This window comes from Cupressus sempervirens, chromosome 9 (genome assembly GCF_028749045.1).
Source record: "Cupressus sempervirens isolate cs-2001-9-10 chromosome 9, ASM2874904v1, whole genome shotgun sequence".
Lineage (NCBI taxonomy): Eukaryota > Viridiplantae > Streptophyta > Pinopsida > Cupressales > Cupressaceae > Cupressus > Cupressus sempervirens.
Genome location: NC_143126.1, coordinates 424,610,661 through 424,635,250, shown reverse-complemented (window position 1 = coordinate 424,635,250; position 24,590 = coordinate 424,610,661). Strand labels below are relative to the sequence as shown.

The window sequence follows — 24,590 nt, the reverse complement described above, 5'->3', positions numbered from 1 at the left end:
CGCAAGATTGTGTGGAGATTTACTTTTGGTATCCCCTTACTAGGAGCATTAATTATTTATGGAAAAGGATGAGTAGTGTGGATTTAATTAGAGTTAAAAATTTGACTAGGAAGGATTATAAGGACACTTTAACCAAACCTCACTCCAACTACAATTGGAAATAGTTAATTTCAAAAGGAAAGCTACCAATCACATGTGCCATTGAGAGAGGGATTTTAAAAACTTTGAAACCTTGTGATATTATGATGGATTTTGGTTGCATTCACAATTCCAGCTTAGGTGTGAATTACTTAATATGTTGTGGCTACCACAATTTAGTCTACAACAAGGGGATGTTGGAAGACTCTAAGAAGTTGGTGATTGAGCTTGATGGAAAAATGGCTACGAGTGACCGCATTGAACTAGTGAAGATTGAAGATTACATTTAAAATAGCGAGGATGGATGGGTTTACCTATGGAAAGGAGGAGTGTTGTCATTCATGGAAGGCATTGAAAAGCATGAGGAACACATCTCCATGGAATTCATCAACTCTTGGAGTAACAAGAAGGTAAAAATTAATGGGATGGCATTTGAAATAATGGAGGAGCTTGTCGTTAGGGTTGGAGAATTATCCCTAGAGGGAAAGAACTAGTACAAGTAGGCTTGGGTGTCTAATGAAATGAGTCTAAGGAAGTTTTTCTGACATAAAAAGGAGTTGGTTTGCATGTGTGGTGGGTTTCGTAGAAAGGATCTTTCAGATCCCTAGGATGTGATTTTCTTTGCCATTATGAGATATATTACTCTTGAAGATCGGTTCTAGGTGTTCTATTACTACAACTTCCTCATTCTCAACCATTTTAGGAACCATAATTTAATTTCCTTTCCATGCCTTATTCTAAATTCCATGAATAAATGTGTTTTTAACGCTAGGAAAAATATAGAGGAAGGCAAACCCTTTTATATCATCCACTAGATATTCATGAAGAACTTTACAAACACCTCCTTGCCATAAAATTGTTGCTTCTTATCAATCTGCTAGCTACCATTTCTCCCCAAGTCTCCATGGACCCTAGCCCTAGCTCAAGTCATAAAAAACCCTAAAGGGCCTTGGTTCTAAGCTGAACATAAGTCCCATAGGGTCTAACATGGACATGAGGAGGAGAAATAAAATTGCTAGGAGAGCTAGTAAACAACTCCAAATGGAAAAATTTAAAATACCCCCTAAACAAGAATTTAGTTTGGAGTCCATTGAGAGTGAGAAAAAGGCTACCAAAAGGAAGAGGCAACACCTAGATACTAAGAAGAAGGTAACACCTAGCCTACCTAGACCCTCACAAATTTGAAACACCCTAGAAGCCATCCTAGCCTCGAATAGAAGCAGGGGGGGAGAATATCACCTCCCCTATGAAAGAACTACTCAAAGGAGGGGCGAAGAAAGGGAGACATAGTCATGGACAAAGCCAAAGCAAGGCTCGGCTCAAGAGGCTAGAGAATTTGATGAAGGAGCTTTTGGATAACCATATTGGCATCTGCAAAAAAATTGAAACCTTGGTGGAATTCACCATGAAGGTCGTGCACTATGTTGCCACCACTCTCTATTTTCTCTTGGTAAACAAGGACGTGAAATATTTGGGAAAAGAGAGTGAAACTACTTGCTCCATCTATGGTTTCGTAGTGGAGGATTAGCTGAAGATGTTTCTTAATAAACCCATCAAAGAGGAGGGGGTGGACTTGAACAAGGAAGAACCTAAGAAAAGGAAGGAGGAGGAACTAGGGGAGAAAGTAGACAATTAGCCCTTGGTTCTTTGTGTTTTTTTTAGTTTTTTATTTTTTGGATCCGTTGAACTTGATGCCCTTTGGGGATTTTATTATGTATTTGATCATGAACTGGACTAGTAGCAACAATAATTTTCCTTGCTTCTGGTATAAGTTTCTATATTATATGGTTATTAGGGAGGGGTTTGTTGATAAGGGTTACTTATTTTTGGAACTTTCCTTTAGTTGGTTTTTGAAGTATAAAACTAGTTTCGATTAGATATGTGGGAGGTGACTTCTAGCTATTCTTCAGGGTGTGTGCATGATCATGATGGGACAAACTATGGCCTTAAATGACAATGAAAAATTAGGACATCAATGCTATTTAACTTGATGTGAAATATTGAAGTAGTTATGAACTTGTTGCCAAGTTTTTGCCCTACCCTTGTAAAACTTCAAATCATTTGTATTTAAGTGAGTATGTGTTCAAGTGTGATGTCTAAGTATCCTTTAGGTTACTTGCTTCTCATGTTTCCTAAGTACCTCATTTTCTATAATTCTTGGGTAGCCTTGCATTGCCTTTCACCATCATCCGATGCAGGTTTTCTATTTTTCTAGTGTGCATGGGGTCTAGGTGATCTAGGTATGGTTGGGATGTGTTTTGGAAACTTCTTGATCAGAAGCAAGTTATCCATGTTTCACTATCTACTATATCTCCTCAACATCCTTTTCCCTATGGATTTCAAGTAGTCAAACTAGTTTTCCTCTTTGGTGAACTTAATCAAGTGTGTATCTGAAGGATGAAGTCATGTCAATGATTAACAAGATATGTATAGGATTATGTCATGAAGGAAAGACCCACAAAACCATGAAACAAAGCCAAGAATAAGACCAATCAGGTTGTAGAGGTAAATCCTTTTTTTCAAGAAGAAGAGCAGGTATTTGGCTTTTTTTGTTGTGCAATAATGGAAGCAAAAGTGTGATTTTTTTAAAATTATGAAGCTACAATTATTTATGTAAAATCTAAGCCTCTACATACAAGAAGTAAAAGCACAATGATGAATGAATTCTTTTGAGCTATTAATCAATGTGGCATGCTCAAGATCTAGCTTTGAAGCCATCACATTGAGGTTAAAGGTTAAAGTGTTATTAGTCTACTTCATTTTGGAAAATGTTGAGAGCAAAGAGGGGTTTTCCCTCCCCAGGTAATAAAAAAGGCCACTTCACTAATAGCTTTGAAAATAGAAAGACAAGCTACCTTAAAGTGCAAATATGTTTTGGAGATGCTCAAAAGATACTTTTGAAATAGTCAATGGTGAGAATATGACCCCTACATAAAGGAAAAGAAGTGTTAAATGCTTAAGGTAGAAAGTAAAAGAATGAAGTGCATCAGATAACAAAGGATCATTCCCCATGTTGTGATTCTAAATAGAAGGAAAGTGGGTTTACGAAAAATCTAAGTTTCTCTCTCTCTAGCATATGTTAATATTATCAAATATTTCTGCATTATGAATTTTGAAGTGAAATAAGGCACCCCTTGTAGAACTTAAGCACTTGTTTTGTTAAGTTATTTCTAATGATATCACTTTACTCTGAGTAAAGTAATAGAGCCTCCAAAAATGCAAGTTTTCATGTGAAAGTTAAGAGAAAATTTAAATAGTCACTTATCATGGAATTAAATGCAAATCCTATCATTATAATCATTGGCTACACTTAAGTTCATTAGTGTGGTGCCAACATTCTAATCCCTATACCTATTTTATTGGAATTTCCTAGGATTTATTTCTTCAAACATATTAAAATGGTTATTTATTGAGAACTATATCCTGTGTAATCATAATGACTGGTAATCAGAGTTGTGGGTTATGACAAGTTACTAGGCCTGGAGAGTGAGTTGAAAGAGCTAATAGATACATCATTCAAATTCTATGATTTGGATGATCTCCATAGGAGACTCAATTCTTATCCAATTCACATGATCACTCATAAGCTTAAAGAGAGCACTCTGGTTGAGGCATCTAGCTTTCTAATGGTAGTGCATGCACCAAAGATTATGAGGGAATGCATCAAGAGATATGACCCACAAATAAGGCATATTTTGTTTCCTAATCAATCCATCCTCATGTGGATCAAAAAGACATTAATGAAGTCCACATTCGACATTCTTGTAAAAGAGGAGTACTATGATATTGTCTTTGGCTCTTCTACATCTATGTTCAATGAGAGGAAGACCCTTAGATAGAAAGACATGCAGAGGACATGGGTCCAGATTGTTCACTCAAAGAAGAGAAAAATGCCCAAGATCATATTCAACACAAATTTGAAAAGAGAGATAGTAGATATTCTTCCTCTACTACACAAACTAAAAGGAAAAGAGAAGATCTTAGAGTTCATCAAGCACCATTTCTTCCTAGTGTAATCTATATGTGCTGAGGATATACAAATTTACTAGCTATAGATTACCTATGATGAGCTTTCCTTTTGGGTGAATTTGGCCAGAGGATTTAAACAATTTTACATGTCCTCCTATCTAATTTATGCCTTCTCTACTCACAACTTGTGACTTGACCTTCCTTGAATCCAAAACTATGACAAGCGCACTAAGTATATGAGTTCTACCCACATATGTAGCTGCAAAGAAGTTTCAAGTAGTATGTGGTCATAAATGATGCCTTCACAATGAGTCTATGCTAGGAATTGCAAGGATACCATGAAAGGAGATTCTCATCAGAAGAAATTTTGACTATTAGCCAATCTAGATGCTCATTCATCTAGTTTTTGAGCTTCTCTTACTTATGGATAGGTGCTTATAATGGTTTTCCCAAGAGACTTCCAAGGTATCTAGAAGACAAGGTAGTTCTAGTCAAATTATATCAACAGATTCTTGAAATGAAAACCTTGCATTCTAATATAAAGAAAAAAACTAGGATCCCTTTTCCCATAGTGGTTGTACCCTATTCTTGTGCTTCAAGATCTGATGCTTGAAATCTAGTCCAAAGTTTGAAGAACAAAATCAAATTGGTGGACTATGAGGTACTCGGGCTTCAATATGATCCAGTCAACTTTATAAGGGATCACTTGATGTTAGGATATGCCTTTAGCCGTGTTCTAGATATTGAGGACCTCTGGGTCGAGTGTCTCAAGGAATACTAGACTTGGGAGAAATTTTGGTCATAACTAATAATTGATGAGATTAAGTTATATAACGATTATGTTGGTATTTCTAACCTTGTAGATGATGGAGCCTATATGCACCCCACATGTTGAATAGTTGATGAATTAATAAAAGTTTTCATTGTTCTCTCTCCTTGGTGTTGTTTTTTGTGTTTTGTTTTTGTTGTGTTTACTCAGTGAAGTAGTTGGATAGTTGGGTGTGCCTTTGGCCCTAATTTTTCACCCTTCCTTGCATCAAGTGGTATTAGAGCTTCAAGTTCATCCTTGTGGAGATTGGATCATGTTGAACCCTCAGTTGAATTTGGTTGAAGGGTAGTGAATTTGATGATTTGACCTATAATTTGCAGAAGGTTATGATCTTGTAGGAACCTAATTGTAGAGATGGTTCGAGCTAGAGGAAATGTTGATAATGCCATATTGTATGTATTGAAACAATTTTTTTCCAGAAAAGATATCGTGGAGACATCCCAGAGGAGAGGAGCACATCTTGATGATGTGGATAATGATGAAGCAATGGCACCAAACCCTAATCTAGAACCTAAGGAAGATCAAGATGATGAAATATTATTGAGAGTATTGTCTAGAGCACATTCAAAGCCTATTGTAAAAGTTGTTCCTTATGATGGAAAATTGGACATCAATGCTATGTTGGATTTGATATCTAAAATGGAGAAGTTCTTTGAGTTTGAAAACACTCCTGATAATAGGAAAGTGAAAATTGTAATTACTAGGTTGAAAGGTCATGCCTCACTATGATGGGAATATTTGCAAACTAATAGAAAAAGGAGAGGAAAAGAGAAGATGAGGACTTGGATGAAAATGGTGAACAAGGTGAAGACCAAGTTCCTTCCTGTTGATTACCAAGTTAGCTTGTTGAGAAAGATGCAAAATTTAGGACACAGATGTGGATGATGATATTAATAAATTTTCAAGGTAGCTCAATGGATTGAGATCTAGAATTCAAGATGAGATCAATATTTTGAAATTGGAAAGTATGGAAGAAGCATATCAATATGCCTTGAAACCTGAGGATATCTTAACAAAGAAGCATGACAAAGAAAAAGAGGTAGAGGTGGTAGATTCTAGAGAGGTATAGCTATATCTTATGGAGAAGGTGGAAAATCTGACAATTTTGTGCAAGAAAAATAAAATTTGAATGGAAAAGTGATGGCAAAAGAAAGACTAGATGAAAAGGTGGTAGTCCTTACCATGGAGGTATTAGTTCTTATTGAAGAAGAGGTAATTCTTATTCTAGAGTTGGATTTCATGATAATTGATTTAGATGTGGCAAAGAACGACATAGATCCTTTGAGTGTAGGTCTTCTAGGAATGAACAAGGTAACATAAATGTTCTGATTCAAGGAGACATTAAGGGTTCACTAAGTGGACGTACGACTAGAGAAAATTTGATGGTGAGGAGAAATTTGTGTAATAAGGGAATTGACAAAGTACCTATCCTAAGGATAAGTCTATTAGAATTCTTTTAGAATAACTGAGAGGGCGGATGAATCAATTATTCAAGGTCCAATAATGTCCAATACAATTTTTTTAATAAAACGAGGGTGAATCAAAAGTACTAGCCTTTTTACTTTCTTATCAAATCCTTAATGACATATAATTGAAATTATCATGCATGCAATTAAACATTAAACAATCATGAAAAGTAAATATGCATCACCTCATAACAAAAAAGATTTTGGTGACCCAGAAACCCTCTAGGAATAAGAAGGTAAAACTGGGGTGGGGATGATACCCACAAAATTGATTTCAACCACTTCTTACGGTTTGCCTTGTTAAAGGCCTACCCTGTTAAAGGCTTTACAAACTGTCAGATGTGACCCTGTTAAAGGATTTCTACACCCTATTAGGAGTGTGCCCTATTAGAGGACTTAAGAACATTCAAATTAGAATGCCACCCTATTAAAGGATTTACATAGAGCTGTTAGACCCACCCAAGTCCATGGGATTTACAATCACCTTCTCAAAAGGATCTTTTATCCCCCTCTAAGGATCTCCTATCCTTCTCTTGAGGATCTCTTATCCTTCTTCTGGGGATCTTCTATCCTTTTCTTGAGGCTTATCTACCTAGATGTTAAGCTAACCTAGCAATGTAGGATTTCAATGTCTAATACAATGGTAAGAAAGTATTAGAAAAGTTTTGACCTAATAAAGATTGCAACTCTAACCTTGTATATTTTAGATCACTCTCCAGTTCTTTTGTTTGCTTGGCTTTTCTTCCTTACAGTACTGATAGCTTGTCCACCTTTCAAGATCTGTCTCCTTGAGTTCTTCCACTCGTTATGCCAAAGCACTCTATGGTCACTTGATCAACTCAGAGTCTTGATGCTATGTGCTTAATCCTCACTATGTCCTCTTCTTGACACTTCACACTAGTCTTCTCTTGGCTTCTTCACACGACCACACTTATGACCAACTCACTCTCTCACTCTTGATCTCTACCTTGTAACTCCTTATAAAGAAGTTCTATTCTTCTTTTTCTGCTCAAGTCTTCCCACTTATCAATTTGAATTGATTTTCAAAATTGTTTTCTCTCCAAACTGTTTCTTCAAGAAAATCCATCAGTATTTTCCTTGAATTGGTTTGCATGGTTTACATAATATTCTATGACATCTACTCATCATCCTTATCATCCAACTGATTCAAAAAATTCAATGTAATAAACTTATCATTACTAATCTGGTGAATCTTTTGACTTAACAAATAATGCAGCAACTTGGCATCATTAATTTATTGATGCTTGGCATTAACTGGGTTACTCGGTTTCTACTGCTATTTACTGATGCTTGTCACTATCTAGTTCTGGATTGCTTGACATCCTCTATAGTTTTTTGCTTTACTCAACACCTAAAGCTTTCTTGTATTGCTCAACTTCTACTATTTTCTTGAATCACTCAGCTTCTATTTACTTCGTAGTGCTTGGCTCCTGTTAGATCCTGAGTTACTCAGCACATGTTGAATTTTGTATAGCTCCGCATATGAACATCTATGTTACTCGCAATATATATTTTTCTGGATCACTTGGTACCTGAATGATTCTTGATTTTCTTGGCATCTGAAGAAATTTTCTCGGCATCCACTACCTTTATCTGATGCTTGGCACTCACAGATGAACTTAGTCAGTCATTGCAAATGGTTTAGTCAAACCTTGCATTTCGCAGTGTCCATTCCTTTTATCTTAAAGTATGTCATTAATACATGATTTCACAATTGTCTTAGTTGATCCTTATACTTCATTACAACATCATAACTTCAACCTTTCTCTAGGTGTTCTAGTTACATCTTGTTGATTAACTCCTCCTTCTCAATCAGCTAAGTGATAGTATTTGGATCACTTAAGAAATTGTCATTCCTATAGTTAGCAACTTTGACATCAATGAAAAACAATGATTGAAAGCATTCTTTACCAATTCCATCATTCTTCATTTAAAGATCTTTTCAATCATTTACAACAAAGTATTTTCAAGACTAGATGTAAAATGGCTAAAAAATGTTGTAAAGTGATCATTGCTAGTTGAAGTTTAACAAATTTTTCCTCAGAAGAGCTGGTTACAAAGTTTCGGTTGTAGAGGTTGAAGCATCCTAAAACCTATCATGTTTCATGGATCAAGGATGAGTATAAGATATTGGTAAGTGAATAATGTATTGCGATGTTCAAGATTGGACATTACTTTGATGAATTTTTATGTGATATTATGCCCATGGATTGTTGTCATATTTTGTTCAGAAGACCTTGGCAATATGATATATATGCTATACATAATGGAATATTAAATCAATATACTCTTTGGGTGAATGAGAGAAAGAAAATAGTGTTGCCTTAGATTGAAAGTCTAGATGAGGTCAATTTTACTACAATGAGAATTTGCATGGTTATTGGAAAGAAATTTGAAAAAGAAATGAAAAGAAACCTAGTTTTTTATCTATAATTTCTAGAGGACTGAGTTTTGGTGGTAGTGGTCAAGTGACAATAGAAGCTGGTAGAGACCAAGTGACAGTAGAAACTGGTAAAGGTCAATTACTAACAAAAATTGAAAACATTTTGAATGAGTACAAGGAGATTGTTGTAGAAGATATACCTAATGGTTTATTGCTAATAAGAAGTCTAAGTCATTGTATGGATCTAATTTCTAGAGCTAGTTTTATGAATAAAGCACCATATAGATTAACACCTACAAAGAATGAAGAACTTAACAAACAAGTGCATGAGATATTACAAAAGAGTGTTATCAAAGAAAGATTCAGTCCATGTGTTGTACCTACTATATTAGCACCTAAGAGGAATGGAGAAGGGAGCATGTGTACTGATTCTAGAGCTATTAGCAATATCATAGTGAAATATAGGTTTCTTATGCCAAGGATGGATGACATAATGGATTGTTTGAGTGGAGAAAAGTATTTTACCAAGATTTATTTAAAGAGTGGTTATCATCATATAAGAATCAGAGAAGGTAATGAATGGATGTCTACTTTCAAGACAAAAGATGGTTTGTATGAGTGGTTGGTAATGCCTTTTCATTTGTCTAATGCACCTAGTACTTTTATGAGGCTGATGAATGAAATTCTCAAGAGATTTGGGTAAGTTTGTGATTGTTTATTTGGATGACATTCTAATATTCAATAAGAATAAGGAAGAACATCTTGACCATGTTAAACAAGTATTGCAGAGATTGAAAGAGGAGAAGTTGATGATTAACTTGAAAAAGTGTTCATTTATACAAGAGGAGATTGTGTATTTGAGATTTTTGATTTCAGTTGATGGTTTGAGGATAGATCCTAAGAAGATAAAATCAATTTTGGAATGGCTTGCACCTTAGAATGTGAGTGAGGTAAGATCATTTCATGATTTGGCTAGTTTCTACATGAAGTTTATCAAGAATTTAAGTTGTGTTTCTAATGCTATGACTAAGACAATGAAAGGAGATAAAATGGAATTCGAGTGGACACATGGAGCTGATAAGAGTTTTGAGCCTTTGAAACAAAAGGTTTTTGAGTTACTTATATTGGCTTTGCCTGATTTCAATAAGGTATTTCAAATTGAATGTGATGCAAGTGGTAGTGCAATAGAAGTTGTGATGAGTCAAGAATTTAAACCTATTACTTTCTTTAGTGAGAAGTTGAATGATGCTAAAAGGAAGTATTATGTGTATGATCAATAGTTTTATACTATTGTTCAAGCCTTGAAGAAGTGGGGACATTATTTTATTCCTAAAGAGTTTGTGTTGTATACTGATCATAAAGCTTTACAATACTTGGGAAGTTAACATAGATTGAATCGGAGACATATGAAGTGTGTTGAGTACATGCAGAGTTTCACATAAATGTGATTAAGCATAGGAGTGAAGTCACTAATCAAGTTGTTGATACATTAAGAAGAAGAAGTTATTTGTTGACTGAGATGACTTGGTTAAATTTATTAGTTTGGATGAAATGAAAGAGATGTATGATACTAACCCTGATTTTCATGAGGAATGGTGTGAGTATAGAGAACAAAATCTATCAAATCACATGAGTAAAAATGATGAGTATTTCATTTAGGAAGGTATGTTGCTCAAAGGAATTCAGTTGTGTATACTAAGAATTTCTATGAAATTTAATTTGATTAAGGAAAAGCATTCTAGTGGGTTGGCTAGACATTTTGGAATCAAGGTAAGACACTGAGTTTGTTGAAGGATAAGTATTATTGGCCACAAACATATATAAGGATGTTTAGAAGTTTGTATACACCTATTTTTGTTCCTAAGAAACCTGGTAGTGACATTAGTATGGATTTATTTTCTTGGATTACCTAAGATAGTAAAAGGGTACATGATTTCATAATTTTTGTTGTGGATATATTTTTTGAAATGGCTCATTCCATACCATGTAAGAAGACATCAGATGCTAAGCATGTTGCTAAAATTTTTTACAAAGATATTATTAGATTGCATGGATTAACAAGAAGTAATATTTCTAACAAAGAGAGTATGTTTGTTGGTTTTTTTGGAGAACTTTGTGGAAGAAGATGGGTATTGAATTAAGATTTAGTTCTACATTCTATCCATAGATAGATGGATAGAAAAAGGTTGCGAATAGAAGCTTGGGTAATTTGTTGAGATCCTTAGTTGGAGATAAACCAAATAATTGGGAGCTGGTAATGGCATGAACTGAGTTTGTATATAATAATTTTGTGAATAGGAGTACAGGTAAAACACCTTTTGAGATTGTTACTAGAATGCAACCAAGAGAAATATCAGATTTGAGGGATGTCATTGGTGAAGAGAAAAGAAGTGTTCTAGGGGAAGAAATTGTTGGTTTTATGAAGTCTTTGCATAAGGAAGTGAAGTTGAGATTGGAACAAAGTAATAAAAAGTATAAGGAGAATGCTAATAAGTCTAGGAGACATCATATTTTGAAATTGGTGATGAGGTAATGGTTCATTTGGAGAAAGGAAAATTTCCTATTGGAACATACAGTAAGCTAAAAATGAAGAAGTTTGGGCCTTGTAAGATGTTGAGGAAGTTTAATAGTGGTAATGCTTGTGAAGTTGAGTTACCTAATGACATGGATATATCTCCTATATTCAATGTTGTTGATCTGTATAAGAATCATAAGTCAGATGATTAAGTTGTTGTATCATATGATTACCCTAAGAAGATGATTGAAGAGGTTGAATAGGTATTGGAGTAGAGAGTTGGTAAGAGCACACAATGAAAAGTACTATGAGTCTTTGGTAAAGTGGAAGAATAGACCAGTTGAAGATGCTACATGGATTTCTTAGTCTACGTCAAATTCAACTTAGGTTGTGACACTTACATGATTCAGGAGAATCATTTATTTCTACCCTAGTTGTCTGATGCAAGAGCATCCTATGTTGACATGTTATCTCGCTCATCTATGTTAACTCTATCAGTTACTGTCAACTTGTAGTCATTATCAAGTGCTAGCAATTATTTAGTATTGACCAAGTTATTTAGTGTTGGGTAAGTCATCCAGTGTTGGCCGAGTTTTCCAATTTTGGCCGAGTTTTCCAATGTAGTCCATGCGTTACTTCATGTACTGAGAGAACCCATTATTTTTTGATGCTTAGTTCCTTCTTTGACTAAGTTTTCATGATTAGTTCTTAGTATGAGTCGATTGTTGTATTTGATCTTCATCATGAATTTAATAGTCATATCTTGTCTTGGGATGTGTGTGAGCAATTTTAAGGTTGATATTTCTATTATGTAATGATCTAGAATCTTCTATAAGCCATTTGGAAACTATAAGTAAAGCTATTTAGTTTAGTTTAGAGAGGAAAAGACATAGAGGAGAAAAAAACAATGTTCTTGAGGTTATGTTTTCTATCTGGTCGTAACCCAGAAGGCCTTATAGTTGGGCATGTATGCTCAATAGTTGATGAATCAATAAAAGTGTTTGTTGTTCTCTCATGTTGGTGTTTTTTTCTATGTTTTTCTTCCATTGTATTTACTCAGCGAGGTGGTTAGACAGTTGGGTGTACCTTTGCCCTTGATTGTTCATCCTTCATTGCATCACCTACTCATCTCAATCATCTCTATAGATAAATCAAAGACATTTAAAGTATCTAAGATCATGTCATTGACTCTTCCTAAGGGTTGTTCACCTCTGCATGTCTTTCCTACTCCATCTATTCCTTCTATTTCAATGTTTGTTCCTTTAACTTGTTGATGTCCCCTTTTCAAAACCTATGGTTGTTGATCCTATTCCTTGTACTATCCCTCATAAGACTATTCATAAACAAAACATGCTTGTCAACATTGGAAGAACCATCAAGCTAAAGATAAGGCTAAAGCTCGTTCTCTTGCTTCTAAACCTACATCTTCATCTCAACCTTTACCTTCCCTTGATCAAACTATGTGTAAGTCTTTGCAGGAAGCTACACAAGGTAACATTTTGCATGATGATTCTATTCATTAAGATATGGAAGATACTTTAGATGATAGTAGCGATGAAGATATAATTAGTATGGATAGTGATTTTCCTAACATTTTTTCTATGCACAATTTACAAGATCCCTCATGGTAATGAACATGGTGATTCTCAAAGTCCTTGCTTAAAACTCTCTATGATACCTACTATTATGGATGTGGTTCCTCTTGCAAGTCACCATCCTTCCCTTAGTAGTTCATATTGAGATGGGAAGGCCACGCAGAACGCTTGATGTAACTCCATATATCATGATAATTTTTAGTGTTGTTGTGTCGTGTTTCTCTTGTGTTATGTTTTTTGTTTTCAATCATTGTCTTTTGATTTCTTTAGATGATCCTTGTTGTTTTGTTAAGCACAAGAGGATAAAGTGTTCTCTTTGTTGTATACATTCTTCTATTCATTTCTCTTTCCTCTATATCTTTTTGAATGTTATGTTGTATTTGTGCTATTGTTCATATGTGTGATCTTGTGTAGTTTTCTTGGTCTCTTATGATATGGTAGCATTGGTACATTTTGGTTTTCATGTTATTGGCCCTAAAAGACTCTTCTTCATATCTCTTTTGTCTCTTTTCTTCCATTATGTTGTGTTTTTCCTTCCTTTGTAGAATGATGCTATTTTCATACTTGACATAACATTGCATGTTATCATATGATCTTATTGACCCCTTAGTTAGTAGATCCCTTTTGTGCTTTATCTTTTTGTTATGCACATTTCCCTTGACATGTTTCTCCTCTAGGGGGAATATCATAGTGGAAATGTTCTTTTGTGCATGCATTTATACTTTCATGAAGGCTATTTCTCTCGTTAAGGCATTTGCAATCACCTTAACGTGGGGCCATATGTAGTCCTCTCATTCCTTTTTTTTCCATAGAATACAAATACATATATTGTGTATAGTTTGGAGTATAACACATCATGAAGAGGAATTATCTTTCCATTCTCCCTCTAAAACTGAACAGTCCCTTTCCCAACAGGGTTGAGTTTGGACAAGTTTCCCATAGAAATCTGGATGTTGGTGTCCTCCTGCTTGTAACTGGAGAAGTACTCTCTAACTCCTATCATATGAAATGATGCCCCACTATCTATATACCAAACACACTGTGAGGTTGAGCTAACCATACAAGCTATGAGTGCAAACTCATCTTCCATTCTGCTGGAGAGTTCTTCTGCACTTGCTGAAGCTGCCACCTGCTTCTTACCCGTTTTCCTCTCTGGGAAATCACTGATATAGTGGCCAAACTCATGACATCCAAAGCACTTGACCTTAGAAAGGTCCTTCTTCTTCTTTTCACTTTGTGAATTTGATCCTTTGCTAGATCCCTTCTTTGCTTTCCCTTTACCCGCTAGGGCAACGTTCTCTTGTTCCACCTCATTTTTCTGACTCTTGTTGGCCCCATTGACAAGACTTAGTCTAAACTCCTCCTGAGTGAAATCAGTCCATAGTCGATCCCAACTCGGTAAAGTATCTCATCCACTGACAACTTGAACAAAGACACTCCATTGTTTAGTAAACCCATTTAGGGCTATTCTCACTAGCTCATCATCACTAGGGCTATCTCCAACAGCTGCTAACTCATCCTTGACAAGTCTAAGCTTGGTGAGGTAACTTGTGAAGTCTTCTCCCTGATTCATCTGGGTATTCTTTAGCTTCTCTTTGAGAATCAACTTCCTGTTGGTGGTAGCATTCTGGTACAGATTTAGAATGGCGTCCCACATCTTCTTTGTTGTATCTAGCTCCGAGATATGTGAAACAATATGATCCTTGACACCATCAAGGATAATCCTCCTCGCTTTGGCATCGTCCTTCCTATATGCTGTAAGCTGTGTTGCATCCGTTGGTATAGGTACACCACTGGTAGCATAATCCTTGATACCATTCTCTTCCAACAATAAAGAAATTCTCGCCTTCTAGACACCAAAAGGTTAAGCCCCATCCAATCTGTCCTGATCTCTCAAACCAGCTGAAGCCATCTCAAGGGTTTAAATCAATAATAAATTTAAAGAGATCAAAATTTCTTTCCTAGGGAAAAACTCTTCTACCCTTAACAATGCTCTGATACCATGTGAAAAATCAAACTATTGCAGTCACTGATTATTAATCTCCTATCACAAATGATTATTAAACTGCTGAAAATAAATTCTCAGCTAATATCAAAAAATAACACAACTGCAACTTCACTTATAAAATACGGAAATAAATGCGCAACACAATGAACACAATATTTTCGGACAAATTGTCCCTAGAAAAACCCCTAAGGGAAAACTAGTTCTACATATGAGGAATTATATTAAACTTTAGCAAATCAAGAGATACAAAATTCCTTGCCTCTCATTGGCAGAACTCCGACAACCTCCTAATTTCTCCTGCTGATATTCCCCACTGCTATCCCCATGCTAACACTGCGTCCTTGCTAACACTGCAAGACTATTTGCTAACACTGCAAACTGCTTCACCAAAGCTTTTTTTCCAAATGACCTAATGACCCCTTTCTATACTACTCCTGTTGGTAAACCAATGACCGAGATTAAATCTAATCAACGGCTGAGATTAAGACAACTCGACAGTCAATAATAGAATTGGTTGCAAAGTGTCCAAAAGGAATCACTAAAATTAGTAAATAATAACCATTTACTAATTTTTGGCAAGTGGACAAACAGCTGTCCAAACCACCCATAAATACAACCGCTATTCATAGATAAAGACGAACATCACTATTGCAGTCACTGATTATTAATCTCCTATCACAAATGATTATTAAACTGCTGAAAATAAATTCTCAGCTAATATCGAAAAATAACACAACTGCAACTTCACTTATAAAATACGGAAAGAAATGCGCAACACAATGAACACAATATTTTTGGACAAATTGTCCCTGGAAAAGCCCCTAAGGGAAAACCAGTTCTACAGATGAGGAATTATATTAAACTTCAGCAAATTAAGAGATACAAAATTCTTTGCCTCTCACTGGCAGAACTCTGACAACCTCCTAATTTCTCCCGCTGATATTCCCCACTGCTATCCCCGCGCTAACACTGCGCCCTTGCTAACACTGCAAGACTGTTTGCTAACACTGCAAACTGCTTCACCAAAGCTTCTTTTCCAAATGACCTAATGACCCCTTTCTATACTACTCCTGTTGGTAAACCAACAACCGAGATTAAATCTAACCAACGGCTGAGATTAAGACAACTCGACAGCCAATAATAAAATTGGTTGCAAAGTGTCCAAAAGGAATCACTAAAATTAGTAAATAATAACCATTTACTAATTTTTGGCAAGTGGACAAACAGCTGTCCAAACCACCCATAAATACAACCGCTATTCATAGATAAGGACGAACAGCTGTCCAAGCTACCCATAAATAGTGCTGCTATTTTCGGGTCAAAAATAACAGCTGTCCAACTAACAATAATTAACATTTATCTCCCTGCATATACTGTGCAGCTGAAAGATTGCTTGATTGCACTGTTTATAGGGGAGCTGTCAGCTTTGTACCATGTGCAGATTTGTTTTTGAACTTTGGCGGACAGCATCACAAAGCTTAGGAAATTGGCAGCTTTCTGACAATTGATCTCGTTGGGGAAATTATAGTTTGCTTTCACATTTGAACCTTTAGTATGAACTGTGATTCATAATTAATAATTTTATTGATTGAAGGTTCAGAATCTTTAAAAAAATTCAGACTCTCAATCTCGTAAAATTTTCCTTTTTAATATAATAATATTTAACTTTTTAAACAATGACATTATTAGGTAAACATTATAAATATAAATCAACTTTTATTAACTTATAGCCAATTCAATCTCTAATATAAAATGGATCTTTTAAATATTAACATGAAAAATAGAATCGTGAGTGAATAAATGAATTTTGAGTCCAAAGTAAATCTGATGATGTTATATGCTTCTCATAAGGCAGTTTTAAAAGATAAGATAAACATACTGCTCAAGTCATTCATTTAAAAATCTCTAGATCATTCCTTCACATTCTCCAATCCAACTCCTTAAAACATATGTACATATAACCGTGTGGACGAAGAATATTGGTATTTCGAAGACCACCAAATATGTAAAAGAATACCAAGGTATTGCTTTTTATTCATCTTTCGCATTTATAAATTGCGATGATTTATGATTGTAAGGAAGCATTTCATTCAAAGCTATATTATGTTACTTGGACACAACGGGTAAATATAGCTTGCAAGCTACTACTTTTTTCATCCGACATGATATTTATGACAATAATATTGGCTGACGGTAGGCAAACCTGTGATAGATGGTGTGTACACGTTTAGACTGACGAAGGATACATAGCAGAAAATACGATTGATCGAAGGTTTATGTGTAACTCTCTGGGTCCCAAAATAATGTCCCATTTACTTGTAAAGCTAGTAGATTTGAAACAGCCAAATGAAACCTTCAGAAAAAAGCCTTCCTATCTTTCACTTGAAGACGCCACGAATTTTGTGTGAAGTAAAATAATGGATGTCGGACGAAACATCCATCTGCATCTTCGATACTTAGCCAGTTTTTTTTGAGTTCAAAATACTTAGCCAGTTTTTTTTTAGTTCAAAATACTTAGCCAGTTTTTTTTGAGTTCAAAATACTTAGCCAGTTTTTTTTTAGTTCAAAATACTTAGCCAGTTTTTTTTGAGTTCAAAATACTTAGCCAGTTTTTTTTGAGTTCAAAATCAAACCTCAAATGTGAACGCTGACTACTTGAGACTGTCCGCAACGCGACTAATTGTCTGAACGTCTCAGCTTCCGCGTAGGTCAAGATTAATTCTCCAAAGACAACAGCTGTCGTTCACATGATGCAATCAAGTTTGTCGGTCTTAAAGGTTTACCCGATTTCGACAATAAATATATTTATTTTTACATTTTAAGTTTCTTTTATAATTTGCTCATAGGTGTTTTTAATTAAATGTAGCGGGTAGGTGTAATACGTCACGCTCAGAAAAAGCAAGAGAAAAGTTTTCGCGGTGTCTCGCGTGGAGAAAGAAACAGGCGCATAGAAAAACTAAACGAAATTTGGAGAATTCATAAAATAAAAAGCTTGATTTGCTAAAGATTTTGGCCGCTGTTTTAGGAGGTATCATTTCACACGGGTAAAAATAGTTGACCAATCTGATATCAGAAAATTTTATTTATTTTTATTTTATGGAGATTCTGCTTTTTCGTCCGGGGCATGATTCCGGCTTCATCCCTTTTAAATGTCGAGGGCCTTGCACTCACCAAGACTTATCCCTGGTGGGCTCTATGTGAACCTTTGGCTTTCATTTTTTGTGGGGTGCGCCAAGCTACTGGGGTAGTGCAATACCTTGTGAGCAAACTACCACAATGGGCCTTCCCCCTCACGAAATTAACTTCATGTATAGTTAAATTTTGTTTTCATTCCCTAATCAATGATTCAATATGTGTATCTATTTTGTTTGTTTATGACTTTTTAAAATTTTCTCCATACTCCCAATCATGCTAAAGAAATGAGGAAGTGTAACTAATAAATTTAAGCATATTTCTTGGAAGATTGTTATTGTTATTATTTATTTAATTAGTAGATTTAACTAACAAATATTTTTTATAATTGAAGTGTTAAGAAAAATATTTTTAAAATAATTGTTTTCCTTTAATTTGTATTTAAAAAAAAATTATGAAAAATATGAAAATCTTTATATATAAATCTTAGTTTTAAATATATAATTTCTTTTTAAACCTCTTTAAATAATAAATATTTTGTGCGTATATAAAAATAAAAGTGAAAAAATCCAACATTAATTTTTCAACTATTTTACAATTGATCCACCTTAAGCTCCTAAAAATAATATATAATAATTTAGACTTAAATATAATCTTATATTATTTTCTATAAATCAATTTATGTTAATTTAGATGTCAAAATATATATATTTTAAGAATAATTAGAATTGTTTTATTAAATACATATATGTGTATGTCTGTATTTACAAAGAGCTAGGCTCATATAGAGAGAGCTTACTCCTTAGATCTTTCTACAAAGGTTATATAAAAAACATATTCAATATATTTATGTAGGTTGCTTTTTTATTTTACCTCTTTGTCATTGTGAAATCTATGAAATAATAATCAAATACTCATAGAATTTAAAGAATTTAGTAAAATATATTTGGTTCGGAAAGATTGATATAAAATAAGACAATGTGGAGAGCATTTCTATGAATTGGTATAATTGTTTTAAACTTTGTACAAGAATTTTGAATTTTAGAATAATAATTAAAGCAAAATAATTTTGTTTCAACTTTTTTTTTTAAATTAAATAATTTGAACTATAACTATATGTCTAAAAAAAAATCGTATATTAAAGGAAAATAAGTTAACAAAAGTATAATGAGTAATTCTTATCTAGATTTGTAAAAATCTTGATTTCTCCAATTCCACTAACCAAACGGACCCATCTATTTATTCTGAAGTCACTATTTATGAAACCCAAGTAAATAAGTTTGACTCAAAAATTCTGATAACAATATCAGAACATATAATCCAATCCACATATATATATATATATATATATGAGTTGTCAAGAACGAACTGGCTATTTATCTCCTAGCAACTACTTCACAGCTAAACGATTGCTTGATTGCATCATGCAGGTAGAACATTGGTTGATTGCGTCATGCGAAAGAGAGTTGTGAGCTTTGTACAGATCAATTCTTGAATTATCATAAACCTCAGGAAATTGAGGCAAAGGTTCTGACAAATTGCCGCGTTCGGGAGTCAGAAGAAGGAGCGTTCACATTTTAAGCGTTGAATGTGAATTGAGAATCAGTGGGTTTTAAAGCTGCGCCTGAAACTTACCCATCCAGCGACTTTCCGTAAATGTATTTTCAATATTTGAATTGACATGAAAGTGAGGGAGGCTGTTTCAAGAAACTTCTATTTGGTCCTCCTTCCTCCTTCTCTAGAAGGTGCCCAGTCAATTATTTCCTTTGTAACCGTTGTTTAATCAAAATGTTCGTTCATCGATTATTTTTGGACGCATGTTTCGTTGTAAGAACTCATCTTTTCTCCTGTGTCCGAAATTGATTCCTTAGCAGGTGCGGTTAACGACTCACTCACGTTTGTTCTTGCACTATAGTACAATGTAAGAAGGCTTTATGGGAGGAGTTTCCTTATTGTTTTTTCCAACGTGCATCATTTCCATCTTTGATGTTTGCAGTTATAGATGATTTTCCTTGCACTATAGTACGATGTAAGAAGAAAAGCCTTTTTAGAAAAATTCATTACTTCTTATGTTGTGTCCTAAGATGTAAATTTGACTCTTCTTCAAATTAATTTTCTTTTATTAGATTTTGGTTTCTTCTATACTAATTATTATATTTTCTATAAATTATTGTGCTTGATCCCATCTTTGTTTTCCCAACTTTATTCTAGGATACTTCTTGTTGTACCGAGATTTGCTCTTTCTCAAAAACATGTTTTATCTTAATGAAAAAAGAAGCTATTTATTGTTTCCTCGTTAAAATGTATTTCCTCTTTTATCCAATTCACTTCTACCCTAATGCACTTTCCCTCCCATATCTAAGAACTCTTTGCACCTACTAATTATGTATAACAAGATACCACCATAGGAGCATCTTAGATTTACTTTTAACAATCCTCTATGAAACTACCTTGTTGATTAATTAATATTAACACTACATTTAATCCCTCTAGTTAGTCAATATTAAACTACCTTACCATAATTCCCATAATTTATTGTTCACTATGCTTTATCTTTTCAATTATTTTCTTCACTATCTTCTCAAGCTTGAGATCTCTCTTAACCATCATCCTCTCAACACCTCTATAAGTTAATAGTCTCTAATTTATTAGCCATTTTATTGTTACACAAGTGAAAGTGCCCAAGCAATTTTTTTTAAAATCTTAAGGCCCACTAAGTAGCATCATGATTTACACTCATCTTGTATTTCATAGCGATCTCTATGAACCTACATTCATGGCCATGGAATAATCTAAAATATTTGTTATATTTGTCCTTCTTCAATAATTAATGCTGCCCAAATTAATTTTTAGATGGCCTACAATTACCAAAATTATAAGTTATTTCTAGCAACAATTATTATGATTTAAAAATCCACAACTTTAAAGATGAATATGTCCTAAATATAGAGTGAGAAAATTAAGATGACAATGTATAACTATATTTGCATTATTATGTGTAATTCATATTCACATCACTTGATCAAAATTATTAGGTTCTTTTCCATAATGAATTCATGGAGCTAATTGAGAAAAGGCTATGATGAATTCAAATATGACTACCTTCAAACTCTTTTTACAAAAAAGATCTTAGAAAATTTCAGTTCATCAATGAAATTAGGTATACTCTATAAATTGTTATGAATCATTCAAATGGAGTCAAAACACCACTTAGCAATGTTATTGTTTCATCAATAATGAAAAGAAATATTTTTTGAAAAATCTGATGTATAATCTTTCATTTGCATTAAATAATTAAATATTCTATAATGTTTTAGACATTTCTCTTATTTTCTTAGGAAATAATTTATTATTATACTAGGTGTAAGAACTTTTTTTCTATATTTGTCAAAAATTCATATCTAAACTATCTAATATACTTAAGTAGAAAAAAATACATAATATAATTATAATGTATTTTTTAATTTTCTTATTCTTAAACAATGCTTAAAAAGAACTTTATTATTACATATTATACATGATATAGTTTTAATAATTACACTATTTCAGTTCATTCACTTAGATAATATCATTTTACTCTTCATGAGTGGACTATTGTCTTAGAGGTCTTGGATACAAATGTACTTCAAATGTATTCCATCTTAACAAATCCATAAAAAAATTCAAATAGTTTTATATCTGATTTTAAATAATATCTTTGGACTATTATAATGTCCAATACTATATAATACACTTTATGAAATTATAAATATTTAATAGATAAATTATTTAACATACTAATTCTCTCTCTCACACGTATATATAACCCATTATTCATAATCTTATAGATCTATTAATTAAAAATTGCTTTTTAAGATTAAAAGAAATCTCAATCTAACATAAATAAAAATAAGTTTCTAACACAAGATGTATTCCCGCAGTCATTTATTAATAAAATCCTTCTTTCCATCCTACTACGTTTAAAAGAGGTACTTGTCTTAAATATTTCTTAGTCCTTAGAAATAGTTAAAGGATTCCATGAAGTCCTTATAAAAACATTCATTATAAGCACTCAGTAGATATCCCACACGGATGAGATGGTATATTTGAGTGAATGTGAATTCAGAAACAAATTGAGAACAAGTTATCCATACCTACAAGTTGAACTTCCTCTCGTGCTCTTGTATCATGGATTTTGGCACTGAAAATCTTTCCACTTAGATTGAATATATATTCGATCGACTTCATTTTCTTGAAAAAGATTCTTCTCTTGCTGCTTCAGAGTGTACGACGTATGGGGTAAATCTTGAGGAACAATCACCTGATGGCCGCGACGGTCCTGATACCGTTGATTATCTAGCGTTGCCCAGACCCGATCTGAATATACCGAGGGATTCAAAGCAGAACTCCCGTAATAATGTCCATGATCTATACATTCATTGCTGTTTAAATAAGAAACATGATGTTGGTCTCGTCGCTGCAATCGAATTGCATCATTTGAAAGAACGTTGTTAACTTTGAAGTTCAGATCCATTCTTGAACCATTCTCAGGAGACTCAGGCAAATACGTTGACGAAAAGCCGCGTCGAAGAAAGTCACATGAATTAGACGTTGGTGTTGACATTTGAGGATTGAGTGTGAATGGGGAAACACTGGATGTTGAGACTACGGCAGGATCGTCTATTTTCCTTCGTTTAGAAGCATCCTCATTACTCGATTTCACACGCAACTTATTGTCGGTTTCGTGGAAAGTGAGGGGGGCGGTTTCTGGAAAGTTCAATTTAGCCTTCCTACCTCTGAAATTTAAGGCAGCATAATCGTAGGCTTTGGCCGCATCTTCTGCTGTGGTGAAGGTGCCCAGCCATATCCGAGCTGCCTTCTTTGGATCGCGGATCTCCGCCGCCCATTTACCCCACGGCCTTTGCCTCACTCCTCTGTAATGCACCTTTTCAAGCTCTTTCATTCCTTGAGATTTTTGTTTTCTAACTTGCGCAAGAGAATCATTTTTTATTTGTAATGATCTATGAAAACTCTGCTCCTCTTTCTTTCCTGAATTGCATGAAACAGCCACAAAAATAACAGCACGGCATCAGTATAAGCAACAAAGAGGTAATTAGTTATATTTCTTGTTCAATTTTGAAGATTCTCTTGCTGTAATATTTTAATGTGATGAGCGTCAATTGTTTCCTCTTTAAAGGCGGTCAAATGGAAATGCTCATTCACCAATTATTTTCTCTACGCATATTTCGAGGTGAGTAATTTCCCCTCATTTCTGACGAATTGATTTTTAATCACTGCAATCACTAACTCAGTAACCCTTCTCCAGAATAATTAAATCTTGGGTACATTTCCATTTAGCTGAGTGGTCGACGCAATGAAGATTTTTCTGTTATCTTCTTCCTAACAGGTTAGTACAAACTTATTTTCATTATTTTTTTTTCCAACTCGTACAGGCTTCCAAATGAAGGAATGAATTTATCGTCAATGTAATTTTTTTGTAGTCATAGAATTTAATCATTATTTAGTTGAAGGAATGAATTTATCGTTGATGTAATTATTTTTATAGTAGAGTTTACAATGTTTTCATTGTATTCAAAATGAAAATTTAAAGCCTCTTGATCCTACCAGGTTTTTACAAACACCCTTTATTCAATTGTTCAATTTCTACAGGCTATTAAACAACCATTAAAGAATTTATCCATGTTAGCTTAAGTAATCGACTTACCCACGTTGATATGATTTTGTTATGTGAGATTTCTATATCACTGTATACAAAATGAAAATGTTAGCTAGCAGAAAATTTTGCGAAGATCTCATTGTGTATTTCCGTTGATCATTAGCATTAAGTATAACACACTACTCTTTTCGTATTAATTTTTACTGAAAGCGACTTGATACAGTTGTATCATTTCAATAATGAAAATCACAAATTTAAACTTTGATTGTAACCGAACAGTCTCATTTTGGAAGCCGTCATCCGCTAGCTCTGTTGTAATATTTTGGCTAATTTCCACCCTTGGGAATTTGCTCTTCTATGAGTAGGCGGGTTTGCAGAATTAGGAATCAAGTAGTTATCGCTTAAATGCAACAACACAATCATATCTAGTGTTTATTTTTGTGTTCTTGTGCATTTGGCAATGAAGAAGCGCCGGAAATCAGTTTTACGATCTATTTATCAGTGATTGGGACAATTTTCTACGTTCTGTATCCTATTTTAGGGGTTTGTCTTAAAAAAAATTGACAGAATTCCCTCAATCCTTCGTTGCATTATGAAAACCCAGAAAACAAATTGTTCTCAAAAAATTTAAAGGAAAGAACAAGTTATGCAAAAGTAAATTAACCTTGAGGTGATGTACCAGGGGAGTAGTGAATAGAAGATTCTGTATCACCGCTGAAGGGTTTTGCGGAACCCGCCAAGTAGCGCACCTGATCATCTGCGTGTGTGTTCTCTTGAGAGAGTAGAAGATCTGCAATATTTTGAATGGGAAGATTAGGAGCTCCAGCGTCTACAAGGGAGAGGGCAGATACCATGGCCAAAGTAGCATTTCTAGAGCG

At 34.2% G+C, this 24,590-nt stretch overlaps 1 long non-coding RNA gene across 2 annotated transcripts in view; it reads left to right on the top strand.

Moving 5' to 3' along the window:
• The window catches only part of LOC149539111 (uncharacterized), a 36,293-nt gene extending 16,532 nt beyond the window's left edge, over window positions 1–19,761 (top strand). For both annotated transcript variants that reach the window (XR_016355880.1, XR_016355878.1), the window contains one exon: window positions 19,487–19,761. This is a non-coding gene — a long non-coding RNA (uncharacterized LOC149539111). The remainder of the gene's footprint in view (window positions 1–19,486) is intronic.
• The last annotated feature ends 4,829 nt before the right edge of the window (window positions 19,762–24,590 follow it).